The sequence below is a fragment of the Lepeophtheirus salmonis genome, chromosome 1 (assembly GCF_016086655.4).
Source record: "Lepeophtheirus salmonis chromosome 1, UVic_Lsal_1.4, whole genome shotgun sequence".
Classification (NCBI taxonomy): Eukaryota; Metazoa; Arthropoda; class Copepoda; order Siphonostomatoida; family Caligidae; genus Lepeophtheirus; species Lepeophtheirus salmonis.
Genome location: NC_052131.2, coordinates 22,456,521 through 22,473,152, shown reverse-complemented (window position 1 = coordinate 22,473,152; position 16,632 = coordinate 22,456,521). Strand labels below are relative to the sequence as shown.

At 28.6% G+C, this 16,632-nt stretch overlaps 1 protein-coding gene and 1 long non-coding RNA gene across 2 annotated transcripts in view; one reads left to right on the top strand and one right to left on the bottom strand.

The window, feature by feature from the left end:
• Positions 1–16,632, bottom strand: part of LOC121120992 (uncharacterized) — a 102,027-nt gene that overhangs the window by 32,215 nt on the left and 53,180 nt on the right. The window lies entirely within an intron of this gene.
• LOC139905682 (uncharacterized) lies at positions 11,988–14,925 on the top strand. Its single transcript, XR_011780666.1, has 3 exons — positions 11,988–13,951; positions 14,003–14,142; positions 14,207–14,925. It is a non-coding gene; the product is annotated as an uncharacterized lncRNA (long non-coding RNA).

The following is a 16,632-nucleotide window of genomic DNA, read 5'->3' as shown; positions in this document are numbered from 1 at the left end:
ATAGCCAAAGTTCTTGGTTATCTTAACTCCTACCACAAATTTGAAAACAAAGACTATAATTGACTCAAGGATGTCTTTGAAATAGCGGCTTGTAATATACCTATTTATGAAATATATAAAAAAAATGGATTTTCTCATTTTCTTGATATTTGTTCAAGATTGTTTTAATTTGATCCACCACATATATACATAAGTTCTTTTCCACCTCTTCTTTTGACAGAAACCTATGTATATATGTATTTTTCTATATATATACATGTCCTTTACATCTAAGACAAAATGAACAACCATATACTTCTTCTTAATTAATAGTGTGAGTATTAAAATTAGAAAGCCTTCAAAAGTCTCTATACACTTTATATATATAACTATTAATATTTCGTGAATGCAACGCTTTCTTTCCGTTACATATATATGTGTAAATAAAAAATAAATCTTTCAAACTATATTTATTTGATCCATAGAGTGAGAGAGTATTTAAATCAAAATGGGTGTGTATAAGATTATTATTTAATTTAATTTGGTGGATTATGCGGCTTTACGATTTTTCACTCCTTGGTTCTTCTTCCCCTCTGTGCTATCTATTCACATACAAAGGGTAGATATATATGTATAATATATTAACTTTTCTACAACCTATGTAACGATATATTTAATGAAAGAGTCCTTTCAAATTTTGACAAATTTTTGTTTAATTTATTTTTTTACATCATCTTTTTGATTATGTATAGTCGTACTCCTGCCTACCTAGCTACCTAGCATAGCTAGATATTTTTATATTATACAAAAAGAATATAAAAGCAGACATATTTTTCTGGACTATATAAATTACAAAAAGAAAAGAATGGAGGGCAAGACACAGTATGGGATTCCTCCCACTTCTCCCAATTTCAATTAACTTTTTCAATGGTGAGAGTATATTAAAAAGTTTTTTTTTTATTCCACCATGTCATTCATCAAATTTCAAAGGACTTTAGATAATATCGGATATCAAAGTTATTTTATTATTATTGTTACACCTTTATTTTCTAAGTATAGATAGATAGATTGATCCAAGGTTGGTTGTTGGTTAGTTATTTGGAAGAGGTTTAGTATTAGTTGTAGGTTGAATAATGTTTGTGTGTGTGAGAGCGGGGGAAGAAAATGGAGAGGGGAAAAGTTTATTTTTAATTATTATTTGAAAAGTTTTTATGTTATATATTTATATACCTAGATTTTTTTCTAACCTCTAAAATTCTTTTGATCATTCCCTTTTTCTGTTTCTATTCTTTATCACCTACCTACCAACATAATATTAAAATATATATCCCAACCACTACATAGGCAAGAAAGATAAAAAAAAAAAAAAGAGGTTGAATCTATATTTAATAATAAATTGACTAAAATAAACTAATTTGGATGTTAATGGATTTTTCAACATCACCCCAGCGATCATTCACTGCCTTTAAGAATGAACACATGGATTGATAAACAATCATGCAAGGAAAAAAACAAAAAAATGATGGATTTTTTTTTTTTGCATTAGATCTGAATAAATAACTCAAAAAAAAAAAAAAGATAAGACACTCGTGGACATATTTTTTTCATTTTCGTTGCTGATTGGCTAAAAATTGTCACCTTCCATATATGCATTCATATTTAAAAAGTCTTGGACGTGTTATATTTAGTGGGCACAATACTTAGTTTTGTCATTGAGTATAATTTTCCAATAACCAATTGCAATTATTTTTCATAATGGTCATTTATAGATAAGTGTCTTGTAAAAATGGATCAGCTACAGATAATTCATTTCCAAAGTTATTGTCCATCAAGATATTTACCTTTCTAGAAAACATAAATAGAAGGAAGTTATGGATCAATACCATCAAACGTGAGAATTAAAATTATTATTAATCATATTTAATTAATTTCAACCTTTAACCTATGAAGACTATGTTTTGTGATTTTTTTGACTTTTTAAATTTACATTGTTCGTAATAGTTTTCCCCTTGGACTAAATAATAAAAGAAAAATGTTTAAAACATAGGTTTTAGGAAAATGTTTCCAGATTAAAAAATATTGTAATTATTAATGTATCTTTTTCTGAATCAAAGTCATTTAAGTAACCCAAAAGTCTAATAAATTCCTCATCATGGATCTCAATAATTTAAACATAATTTGTCTTGAAGCTTTGACTTACAACTTCATCATAAAAAAGATCACCTTAAAAATAATATATTTAAAGTTATTGAAGATTTGTTGCATGAAATATATATTTGTATACTTTTATTAAACTATAAAGTTTATTGAAGGTATATATAAGAAGGGTTATTCTCAGCAGGACACAAAAGAAGAAATTTGGGTAATAAAAGTTATTCTTATACTTTTTTCGAGGTAAAAACAATAAGACCATCTCAATGCAAGTACATAATTTTGTTGATTAGTGTTTTATGAAAATCAGAAATGTATTTTTAATTTTCATGGAACACTAATCAACAAAACATATTTTTAATTTCAAAAATATATAAATAATTAATTAATTGAAAATATTCCTATTAGAAAAAAAATAACCCTACTACTAGGATTTAAAAAATCCACTTCTAAATATCAATTATAAAAAATAAAAAGCATCTTTTTTTTAATTTTAATTGTTTTCATAATTTTCTTGACATTTAAAAAGTTCATACATATATATATATATATTCGAGTATATTACATAATAATATTAATAGAAAAAACAATTATAGCAAGGACTGTATATAAATTCTAAGACATTAAATGTCAACAAGGGAGCTCATGGCTAAAACCAATAGATATACACCTAAATAATAAACAAGAACCTTTAGATAGAGCATGGAAAATACATAAATTAATCAGAAGAGATAAATATCAGGCCTTTCTTTCTTTATAATATATTTTTTAAACAAATAAATTTTGTTGCTGGTAAAACCCTCGACCAAAAAATTATTAGATAAGAAAAATCATATATTACAATAATCTTCTTCTTTTTTACTCCTAAAAAAGAAAAAGAACCATATATTTAAGAAAAAAAAAGAGCTTGTTTGTTGTTGCTTTTTTTTAAATATAAAAATATTGAGTAAATAAATTTGATTTTTTTAGCGTTGCTGGTAAAAAAATAATCCTTTCTTCATTATATATTATGATTGCGCTCATAAATAAAGAGTCCATAAGTAGTAAAGCCCCATTGATCATAACATACACCCATAGATGTTGAAATTCTAATAAGAAAAACACTGTCGTGACACCTTGTGAGAAAAAATGAACTAAATCGAATGGTAAACATATATAATAGAGAAAGAAAAATATATTGGGGTCAGAGGATATTTTGATTTGGCAGTCAGGCTCAGTTTGAAGAAAGGATTAGGAAGTATTTGCTCGAGGTCCGTGCTCGATACATTTTCTTTGAAACCCAATTCTATACACTGAGAAGGACTTTGATCTAGAAAAAGGCTTACAATAAATAAAAAGATGAATTTTTCTATGAAAAGACATTTTAATAAAATGACTCACAATTTTTTTCTTCTAAAAGTGAAATTTCAAAAAACAAAGTAGATTATAATTTTCTACAAAAATAATTGAGCTTTAAAAAAAGGAAAAAAAGGGGTCTGCACATTTATAGTACTCTAAAGCCGGGCTTTGCAATAATAGATTTAAAATGAAGCATCTGTAATATAAAATCAGATTGGAAAATGAATAATAGATTAAAGTGATATCATTTTTGCCTTTCTTTCATTCCCCTTCACCTAAAAGACAATATTTCATTTCAATAACCTTTAATTATAAAATCCACCACAAATACAATTTGGATTTTTAATTAACAAATAATATGATCATTCAGGAGTTGTACTATTTTCCCGCAAGATTGTACCACTCTCAATCATACCCCATTGTGTATAATTTCCCTTATGGTCGCTAAAATCAATGACTCAGTCTTGCGCACAATGTGTTTAATTTACTTATGTTTTATTTTATCTGTAGGGCATATCTATATCAATGGATGTAGGCTCACATAAAAGATTTCTTGAAAAATACTGGGTAACCATTTGGAACTATTAAAATTTTTTGTGTAAATAATATTTGCATTTGATCAGAATATAAGAGTTTAAAAAATAATTAGAGGCATCAATTTGACTTGACTATAAATCGCACAAGTGGAACTATAGCTCATTGTAAAATTGAGAGTTTTTACTGTTCAAGGAACCATATTAATAAAGATAACTAAATCAATAAGCATCTGGAACTTTTCTCTTTGAATGATTTCCCTCTTTGACATATAGTATCTACTTTTATCATTTTGGTTTATGATGAAAGTGTATCTAATGTAAAAAAGGGATGCTACTTTGGAAGGATAACGCTTTTCTTTGCTTACTGTTCCCAATTGAATGTTAAAAAAATATCGAATATCTATAAGTATGGTTATGCAGATGTTGATGCGAATATCTACATTTGAAAATGTGGGTGAGGATCTAATATTTATTGTTATTTTTTTAAGAAGTAAAATATTTAGATTTTCAAAAGACAGATGTGAATGCAGACATTTCTTTTAGTATCGACGACCTAGTGTACAAAAAGACCAAATGTGACACAGACACTAAATCACGTATGGCTGAGGGATAGTCAAGAAAATACAATCATGAAACTTCATGTTGATCCATTCAAAAGTCCTGAAGCTACACATTCCTCTTCAAAGCGCCGAATACATAGTGATGCTAATATGATAAGACGAAAAAGCTAAAAAAATATTTTTTGTAATGAATCTGAAAATGGGAATAATAAACAATAATAGTCCACCATTGTTGAGGCACAGTGATTATCATCGAGGATATTTTAAGAAAGTGTTATAAAATCTATCTACCCTAAGAACATTAACAAAATTGTGTTGTATTATTCACTTTTTAATTTTTTAGAATGTTCTAATAAAAATTTTAATGTTAAAGAAGGATACAGGAAAAGGGGCAGCTTTATATATATTTTCTTAACTGTTTCATTATTATTTGATCGATGCATCACTATAAAAGGAGAATGCCACCAAGATGACCATAGCTATTCTAGGGCCCTATACAAAACAGATTACACGGGGCTCAAATATCAATCTGGGCAGGGATAAGGAGGAAAATAATTAGTAACTGAGGGCATGGTTGAGCAAGGTCCACTGCAAATGTAGTGGCTTATATCCTGTCCAAAATGGGCGTACGATTGATTCTCCAAAGTTATTCAACTCTCACAATACGTTTTATAGTTTTGTCCCATTCTTCAAACTGTTCCAATGTCTATCGGGAAACTTGTGGTAGTGGGCATCTCAAATAGAACTGTATTTGAACAATAAAATATGATCAAAACTTGAGCAAATCTGGATTATGAAAAAAAAAAAAAAGAGAGAAAAAAAGAAGATATTATACAAGAGAATACTGTGAACGTTGAAGTATACTTTAATCAATGCGAAAAGTGATGAGCCACAATGCAAAGTTCAAGATTCTAAACATCAAAGTCTATACATATATAGTTATAGAAAAGATTCAAACTAACTCGTCTGAACAAACTAGCACATTACGAATATTAACATACATACATATGTCAATCGAGGCGCTTCATCAATTGAAAGGAAATTTCCCTAATTTGAATTTATTTTTATATATTTTCTTTCCCCCAACATTTTTTAACAATTTTCAAATATATTTACAAATGAATAGATGTGCATAGTAACATACATAATATAATGATCATTTGACTGTTCCAATTAATCAAGTGAGCAGAAAATTAAAATCCTGTCACTTGATTGCTAAGAAAGGGACCTCAAATTCCTGCATCTTTCTTATTTCTGACGTCAGGGGTGGCTTTTTAAATGTATACTTGACTAAAAGACATTTCAGGACACACTAAAGTGCTCTTTGAATGGTTAGTAATGGGGCAATAAAAAAAAACTTTTTTATTTTTTTGAAATATATATTTTTTTTGTTATTCTCCTCAAAAGACGAGCTATTTAGAAAGAAGTAAAAAAAAAATAATAATAACATTTTCCCTAGTTTCTCCTGCTAATGAAGTGACCACCACTTCCCATATTTTTATTTTATCATACAAAGTTTTATAATTTTTACTTACTTCTGACTCATTTTCATAAATAGTAAATAAGAAATACAATGGGAGGACGAGAACGGGCCAGGAAATTAATGGGGAGCAGTAAAACCTCAAATTACGAGTATTTTTAATCTGAGTAGAAGTGACACTTTTGAATAACTTAATGAGTAAATTTGTGTTCCTTTGATTTAATAACACATAAATAAGTTATTCGTGCCTTTTAAGAAGAAAAATATATGATCAAATATCTTTTCTTTAAAAGAAAGAAATGGTGCTTGAAAGTTATGTCATTTCTCTTATTTTCAGAAACAAAGAATTTAAATTCCCATAGAAGAGTATTTTTTTCTAAACTTCACAAAATATCAATTTATTTTTCAAATATTTCCCCTATGATTTTTTAAAAATGTTCTTAATCATATACATGCATATGAGTCAATGAAAGATTAAGAAATTATTTTAATTATAGTCTTAAATCTGATCATTCGGGACTTTAGGGATATCTCGATAGATGTGTTAAAGAGTTTTATTATCTTATTAGGAAGGTCAAACTAGCGAGTTTGAGTTTTGGGTAATTGAAATATTGATTGAAAAAAAAAGAAATATCTATAAATGATATATTTCTGATGGTGCCCTCGTAATTTTTTTTTTAAGAAGTTAAATAATGAAGTATATAGTAAATGGTTTTTCTTAATATAAATAAATAAGTATTAATAAAATATTTACCACATTTCTTAAATGTCTCCATTAAATAGATTTTGAATATTTTGACAATTAAAAACAAATAAGTGGAAAGCATGCTCTTTTTTTTCGATGAGTACTTGAGTAAATTCTGCGTAAAATTCAACAAGCCTTATGAATTACAATAAAAACTGGTTTAACTACCACCTGTTTTAAGCGTGTTTCGCATTAAGTGGGCATATCCAGTTTTTAAATTTAGACTAGTTAAAAAATAGGAAACCTGGTTTAAGAGGACACCACCATTAGGTGGTTGTGTTTTTTTCAAATTCCCCTTGCCTGAAAACTTAATAAAGGTGGGACTATATGTACAATATAATAGTCAACATATTTCTGTTTTTGTGCATTATATCAATAAACTTTTGTTAATTTAATAAATATTCAAAATATATTTCAAACAATAAATCTTCAATAACTTTTAAAATATTATTTTAAGGTTTATTTTTTATTTTTTAAATAAATGAAGTTGTGTTTTTTTATTTTTTATATATACTAAATTCTAAATCTTTACTCTACGATAAACTATAATTTTTATTAGACTTCTATTTTTTTTGTACTTAAATGATATTTTCTTAATTGGAAAAGAGATATATTAGTAATAGAAATATTTATTTAACATTTGGAAATATTTGCTTATAATCTATATTAATTCAATTTGTCTTACAAATACTAAATCATGTAGATGTTGGAAAAATATGTTTAAAAAATGGCTTCTTATCGATATTAATCAAATTTAGAAATGGAAATTAAAATATGTTTAATCAAAGTTGGACTATTTTGTTGTGGTTGTGTTTTTTTAAGAAATTGACATTTAAAGGTAGATTTTTGCAAGACAATTTTAAATGACTATATGAATATATATTTATGTCCATAATGTCAAGATTAAAAAACAGGGTTACCACATGTATCATGCGTGTAGACGTTGTTTATATCTCAGAACTTTGCATACAATAATTTTCAATCCTTAACACCTCTCCCTGACAAAATAAAGAAGTGATAATATTTATATTTTTCTTGTTTGGGGGAGAACATGACACGTGAGTAATTTTCTTTTTTCCAATGTTCAATTAATGATCACATCTTCACTTCTAAATAGAAAAAACATTTTATATCACTCAAAAGGAAAAGTTGTTGAGGTTTGAAGATTGTAATATGCCTAGAACTTAAAATTTATTGTCTATGCTCTTATTAAGTGTACAGGAATGATAGATGTGAAAACCCACCTTAAGTCCAAAAAAATATTATATTATAAATGTAGTATCTGAGGATATTTTGAGATTAAAAAGTTGCGTGCATCAATTTTAGAATATTAGTATTTAGAACCAATGAGCACTGAACAGGTACGTTGTAAAATTTATATGATAGAAAAAACTTTTCAGACTCCCAGCTATAAAAAACTCGCGCACAAAAAAATGCTTAGGATTTACAATCTTAAAAAAAATTAATAGTGACAAAAAGGAAAAACAGAGTTATTTATGAAATTTGAAAAAAAAAAAAAAAATCGAAGACAAACTTCAAACAGCACACAAAAAGAAGAGGAAATAAATAAAATACCCGAAAAATAAATGAATTAAAACTTTTCTGAATATGTAAAAAGTTTTTAATTTTAACCTATGTTATAAACGTACATCCATTCAAAAAAAAAAAAAAAATACCCATGCAGAACGAACATTAAAAAAAAAACTCACAGCAACTTATTCAACAAAATAAAAATAAATTCCTAGAATATTTTTAAAACTCTCTTGTTTTTCTATTTCTCTCCTGTTATAACGATTTCAATAGGCCACGAGCAAACTAAAAATTATATATTATCTGCAATGTGGTGTAACTCGTTTTCCCTAATATAAGTATGGATTGCTTGAGGGTGCTAGTGTCGCGTCAACTGTTGTGTGGCCCCACTGTATGATTACGTTATTATAACTTATAAGATTTATAGTTAATACTTAATAGTTATATTAAAATTATTCATCAATAATATTTCATATTTGCGAATTTCAATATTTTGTTATTTGTGACTTGTAAGTTAGTGATGTTTATAATTTACAAATATCCCATCATTTTGTGTTATTCCTGGGTCTCAAGAGGAGGATCATTAAAATTAAATAACAGATTGCTCTTAGATGAGAAGATGTTAATGGTTCACTCTGGATGCCATCACAATACTCTGTGTTACGTAAACAACACTTCAAGCCAGAATATTTCTGAGTGGTAAGGCAAACTCTAGCTTACTTGGGAGGAAAAACATATCGGCATTTGAAACGAGATACAGTCCCATCTCTTTTTCCTTGATCACAAGTAAGTAAAATCCACTTTGTTGATAATCAAAAACGGTCCTATCCATTTGTAATAAAAATATTTGAAGAACTGTTGAAATCCTCATCATCACTATTTTTGTACTAGTTTTCACAAATATTATAATATTCAAACAAGAAATCAAAAAACTTAAATCAGCTAATTTGAAGTTAACCACAACTAATGGATTCTAAAATAGATAATTACATTTCTACTCCTAACTTTATAAAAACAATTACAGGGCAAACACTATATAAACAAATTGAAATGGATTTCGAATACATAAGTAGATTTAAAAGGACCATCTAGGTATAATTATGTTTGTATTAAATATAAACATTAAAAAAGTAAAGTCAAATTGGTAAGTATGATTTCTGAGTATCTAAGTCAAAAATGCCAGAAAAGTTATAACGTAATATTAAAGTATAGTTATTTCTTTACATTCTACAAGAAATCTGAGGCCTCCTATAAATTTATATATATTGTATGAAAATAAATTCTTTATAGATGTTGATTGTTGTTGTGGTCTTTGTTTAGGAGCTAAAATGTCTGTCACTTTCCTCAACTACGTTTCAATGAGTAATTCATGAATGAACTATATTCGTATTATCATGAAAGCTTATTATCCAAAAGGAAGTCAGTTCTTGGTCCCTAAAGAAACAGAATCCGAGTATTAAACTTCTTTGACATTAGCATCTCAATGAGATGAGGAGGAGACAGTCCATACTCATCTAGAAACTCTTTCCAAAAAACATGGAGAACTGAGGCAAGGAGACGAATAGATTGGTTTGAATCGATTTATATCCAAATTGACATTTAATTCAAAGACTAATAGCAAGGAGGACTTTAGATGTTTCTTATTTCTTAAAAAAAGTCGGGTGATAAAATTTACTTCTTTGGTTGTCCAACAACTCATCTTTGGAAGAACCCCTTTACGTTAAGGCATGCTTTTAACTTAATTATCACTTAGTCATAACGTCTCAAATAATAATGAGGTAATGACATTTAAGGACTTCTGTCAACAGGACACTGAATTTCGTCTCAAGTCCTTCTCTACCTAATAGATTATAATTCAGGGAGTTGTATTATTATTCGGCAATAGGGTGCTACTCACTATTGTCTTGTTTACAAACGCTCATGCCCTATTAAAGAATATAATCTTCCAGCAGCAACAACAAAACTCTAAAAAATATCGGGAGATTTGAAAAAGTTTGAAAAAGAGCTATACTGGAGTTTTATAGGTAGATGCTTTATGTTAAGGGGTATAACTGCAGGGGCGGAGTCACGTAATTTTATCAAGAAAAGTCATTTGTAAGCCTTAGGATGCCTCCGCTAGGGGGAGGTTGGTACTGTTCAGCCTCTTGTAGGGATAAATTATAGTATTGAAGGAAAATAATTCCGTTTGCTTATCCATACGTTCTTTTTAACCAATGATATCTTAGCAACCAGGAATATTAATCTCGAAAAAACCTCTTAGGCCAAAAATATTTTCTCAACTATGAATTGAATGGAGTGGCTCGGTAGCTCTGGTCTATCTGTGATTTAGATGTATTTTTTCCAAGGAGCATTCGTAAATATAGATTTACATCCACCCTTTGTTTCAATGAATTCATATCTTTTCATTTGACAAACCTACGAGCACGCCTCTAAACCCTATTTTTGTCTCACTCCTTAACTCTCGTCTCTTTAATCGAAGGAGATACATTTTAATATAAAGACCGGGATAGTAACTTCTAATCTCGTAGATTATCGTTTCTAGAATACATAAGTTGCTTCAAATTTTTTTATGGAATCGTCGTATACTTCGAATACTAACATACCTTTTTAATTTTTTTAATCCCCCGTATTTGCAGAGACCCGCTTCAAAAGAAGTACCCATGCAAAGTTTCAGCCTCCTAGCCTCAAGGGTGACTTCTCGGAGAGCTGAGAAGTAATGAATTCGATATAGAGTAAGAAAAATTCAAATACATGAGCATGTAAGGAACAAGAGGAGTTATCATTCTCTATCCATATCTACTTCATTGAAACTCCTGAATGTATTCCTCCTAAATTAAACATTACTTCATATTCTTCGCTAAGAATTTTTTTGATTCAACCTAAGTCCTTGAGTATCCTTGATATACATATTAAACATAACTATCTCACTGATAAGTGGTATCAATTTCATTTAAAAGACTGAACTCGTCCTATACAGACCTTATGATTAATTACATACCTCTAATTCCTTTATAGTAATTACTTCAATTTGGGAGTAACTTCTGTCATTGAAAAATGGAAGTCGATAATGACTCTCAATGCCATTGTTATACAAATTGATGGAAAGTAGGAGTCTTTTTCGTATCCAAGAAGGTGATCACTAAATTTTTATGATTAATCTATTACGACATTTTGATGAATGAAGAAAATTATTATTGTCAAATTGGATTTAAACATATTTATTGAAAATATACTCCAACAATTAGACTATGAATTATGTCCATCATATATCAATTAGGTCAAATATTCTCAAGTTTAATATTGAAGATGGAAATACAAATATTTATATAGTGCTAAAATAATTATCAGATAGGTCCCAAAAAGCTATATTTATGTAAGTGATAAAATAAATGAATAACTAAATTGTACTTATACGCGTATTGCTTTTTTTAAATTTGTATATTTCATATTTGATCTTAGGGAGGATAAATCTCGTTTAAAATTTTTAACTTAATGAAGAGAAATATACTCCCAGATTATTTTATAGTAGTAAAATACATAAAATATGTAGATACCAAATAATAGAAGCGTTATAATTCTTGTTCCATAATGCCTTTACTATCGCATTAATTATGAGGTTATAGACAAGATATATTTACACAGCCATAGAAAAAGTAACGTGAGTTAGAGAGCATTACTTTGGTCGAGTAGTTTAGCCTTGGAAGGATTTCTTATAATGAGTAGAAGGAAACCCTTTTCTCACAAAGATTGGGGTGATATGGAGATATTTGTTGATTCAGTTTGATAGAAACACAACATTTGTTTGACATGATGGAAACGACCTTAGAGAGATTATGTGGAGAATAAATCCCAAAACTTTCAATCTCCTCTTAATGTAAATACAAATCAAACTAGGAAAATTATACATGCAGGCGTTTTTAAGTTTTTTATGAGGAAATATGCTGATTATCTGCTTAGAGAAATGAATGAAGAGGTACGAGTATTAGTGAGAGCCCTAGCTGAAATTATTAGACGTAAAACATTTAAGAATCCTATTTTTGGAGTTAGTATGTCACTTTTTTTAAATCATTGGCTCTGTGCTCAAGATAGATATTAATATATTTCAATTACATTTCACAGATGTCTTTTATTATTTTTATGGGTCTTTGAAAAAAAAAAAAAAAAAAAATGTATCACTTTTTTATATGAACGACATTCCGAGAGAAGACTTAATTTCTTAGTTTTTACTCAAATTAGGCACCTTATGAAATATTTCTCGTTGAGGTCCATCCACCACAGGGGATAAGTTTGACCATGACAAGGTTTTTGCTTTTTGAATTGTATTGTAGGAGCCATTCCTTTTTATATCCTTATTAGATATGGAGTAGGAATTGTGTTTATTTCCTTCCTTTCACAGCTATTTCAGCTGATCTAATAACTGATTCAGCTGATTAAAGCTATTTTGTTCTCCTCTCAAACATAATTCAAATTGTCAGTCTTATCATGTACAATTTCGGGTTCATGCCGACAGTTCATATTTTTTACAAATAACTAACGGATAACTATTTATTTGTATAGTTGTTCTTCTTTCTCTTCCATTTTTTTCTTGGCCCAAGAGTAAAGGAGAAATGATCATTTCCTCTGTTTTCTTAAACATTTTCTTCTTTCTTTTCTGTTTAACTACCAACATATTTAATCTTTTTTCTTACTAATACAAATATTGACTCTTAAATTAAAGGAAACTCATTCAGTGCTCGGTATTATCATCTTATAAACTCATGCCCCCCTCTCCTCCCCCGAATACAATTAACTTCATAACAAACTACAACCTCAGTTTCTATCCCTATCATTAGAATATATGTACTTTCCAGTACGTTTAAATGCACTTGAGTTCAATACAAGTACTTGAATGACATTTTGAATACAAGTACAAAGCTAATTTGTTTGAGGTATTTAAGTAATTTATAAGTAAGGGTTATAATTTTGGTAAGAATAGAAAAGCGTGCGAGGAGAAACAAATAAATACGCATGGCATCATTGATTAAATAGTATACATCTTCTTCTATCAATCAAGAACGTTATCATTCCCGTCTTTATTATTCAATATTAATATTATATTAGATGGGGATAGTCGATAGAGAACTGAATAAAATGCCTAAAATAACGTCGCCTTCTGTCTGGATTTCTGAAAATGGAGGCCCAGGAATTTGGAAAATACTTACCGGATGAGAAACAGATGGTTTGTCGGATTTGTCGATATAAATGTGCTTTTAGTCCCCTGTCTAGAATTCCACACCACTCATTATCCTCATCTCATATCAAGAGCATGGATATTCATCTATAAAATCAAGTTAATGATGAATGCATCAAGTCACACTTTAACTCTGATCTCACAAAGATGCTTATTGTATGTTATATAACCTTATCCATTGCTAATCATCTACGTTCAAAAAATTTATGAAGAAATACACGGGTAAACCTATCCCTTCCTAAGGAACCATCATTAAATTAATGGAGGATGTTGGTACTAATGCCATTTATAGAAATACATATAAAAATGTTTGGAGTCATCCACACCTAATGACTATCAAGTTATCAGTAAAAAGTATTTACGAATATCGAAATGGAACTCTGAATTTTGTACTATCTCACAGTAAGTATTCAATTTTCTTTTAATCTAACCCTAAATATGATTCTATTTTAGCCAAAGTTATCAAGAATTATCATACACAACTCATTCAATGGCAAAAAAAAGTGCTTAAATGGTCCCAACAACGGGAGTAGTAGCTTTGGATGGCTCGCAACTAGTTTGGCTGAGACTAGTTTCTTCACTTAAAGACTTGAGTATGATAATTAGGTTTTCCAATATTACATAGTCAATAAATATTACTTTTTTTTATCACTTAAGGCTTAGCTATGGTTGATAGGCTCCAAGAAATGGTGTTCAGAAAACTCATAAAAGGCAAAAACAACTGCTTAAATGGTCACAACAACGGGGGTAGTTACATTGAGTGTAACATTATAATTAGCAATTGTGTATATCCTTCATGATAATAGTATGTTGTTATATAAGCATAAATAACGGGAAAAATATCTTTTTTGATGCTCTTAGTAAGGAGTAATATCCACGGACAATACTACATAATTAGCTTTTGCTCTAAATCTTTAAGATGGATTTATTTCTAATATTTTTTATTAGTATATTTATTGTCTAATTTTATGATTTTGACATATACTATATATATATTATATATTAATAATTATTTAGGTCTCATCCGTTGAGATATATCTATCATGTGCACAATTGTATATAGCAACTTCCACATTATGAAAAAAGGGTGATGATCTTTTTGATTAAACTCCACGTCGGGCTTGTGTTTAGCAACTTAAAGTTATGACACATTTAACTGGATTCCGATGTCAGAACAAGAAAATATTATTTGGATCAATCTATTATTTCAATATTCTGTATATATAATTTATTGTTATTAGTTATATGGTTACAATTGTTTAATTTTGTATATTTAACATAAATGTATGATGGTATATTTTTTAGTATGTAGATTATATTTAATTAAAGGCTTCTTTTTTAAACTTAGAACTTCAAATATATTTCGAAATTCTCTACTTTGTCGTTTCATAAGCTATTATTCTGTGAATAAGGTTCATAATGAATTACAATATCATGGACTGTGACGATTTCAAATCTACTGTAACGGATAAAAAACGTCTAAGTCAATTATACGTAGTATATCTTCATTAAACATTTTGCTAATAAATACTTTTGTTATACCCTCAAAAATCATAATAAAGTAGGCAGCTGATAATCACATCCGTATTTTAAACAATAATACCATAAGTCTTTCTCCCCCCTTCTACTTGCACGTGTTTTTCTCTAAAATATTATCAACTTTATTTATAAGTTCCTGCAATGTAATTCAGTAGAAGTACTGTGAAGAGAAGAATAAATTTATTTATTATTTTTTCTCAGCCCCACTTTCTGAGTTAAGTCTACGTTTATACGAAGTACATTGCTGGAAGTTAGCTTATGAATTCCTTGCAAAGGAGATAATCTATAATATTGTCAGATTGAAGACACTTTTCATATTTCAACAAATCAGTAGCAATTGTAAATTTCCTAACCAATGCAACTAAATAACAATTTGATGTTATTCAAACACAGCAGATTTATTAAGTAACTCTCTCTCTCTCTCTTTTATTTTTCTGATGACGTCATCCGTTGCAATTGCGTCATTCGTAATGCTTGTAAATTTTTAGCGAGAACTGAAAATTGTTGCTAACTAACTTTATTTTAATAAAATTGCTAGATAATACGTTTAAACTCAAAGACTTCCATTATCAACATTTATTCCGTACAAGTACATTCCTATTACAGCTGATATAAATATTTATTATTTTTCAAACATTTTTAAACGAAGTAAGGGAAATAATAGCTTTTATGATTTTATGTCAAAAATACTTAAGTATTCATAAGTACTATTTTTTAAACCAAGTATCAGTACTCGTGTTTCATTAATACTTAAATATACGTATAAGTAATAAATTGTAGTACTTGAGGACTTGTAAGTACTTTTGCTCCCATACCAGACACATACCATTTAAGGTATGCTTGTAATTAGTGTTGTGCGGTATAAAAGTAATAAAGTGGGGCCGAGATCTTGACGTATTTAAAAAAATTGGCATGGTGATGACGTAATCCAACCAATTTATATCTTGGCCCACCCCTCCCCAACAAACAAAAATGTATATTATTTTTTTTTAAACATTGAATCCCCCCCTCTCTACTCCTAATAAATATTTAGTGTACAGCCATGTAAATGTTGTGAATTGTCCTTAACGTGAATTTATATTTCATGTTTTTTCTTCTCGAAAAAGTATAGAAACGTTCACAATAACTATTAACATTTAATATGAGAATCGGGACTACACAAGTTGTATTGTATTAATTAACATAAGAAATTATTCTTCCAAAAAGAAAACATCTATTAATATTTGTAATCATTATGGATGAAAAAATACTGTAACATAGTATTATATAAATATTAGGATTCATTTTTATGTCTTAAGTGTTTTGTTAGCCTTTATGTCTAGGAGTAAGGACAAGTTTCCTTGCATTAAGTTAATCCACACTACACCTATCAATCACATTACAATATTTGCAGCAAGTGGTGATGTGGTTCTCAAATATAATCTTGGTCTCGTTTTTAAGGACAAGTCATATTAAAATTTCATTTTCTAAAAAAACCCAAGATCAAAAACTATCTTTTAGTCAATGACACTGATTTATTATTATTTTGACTAGATACAAACCTT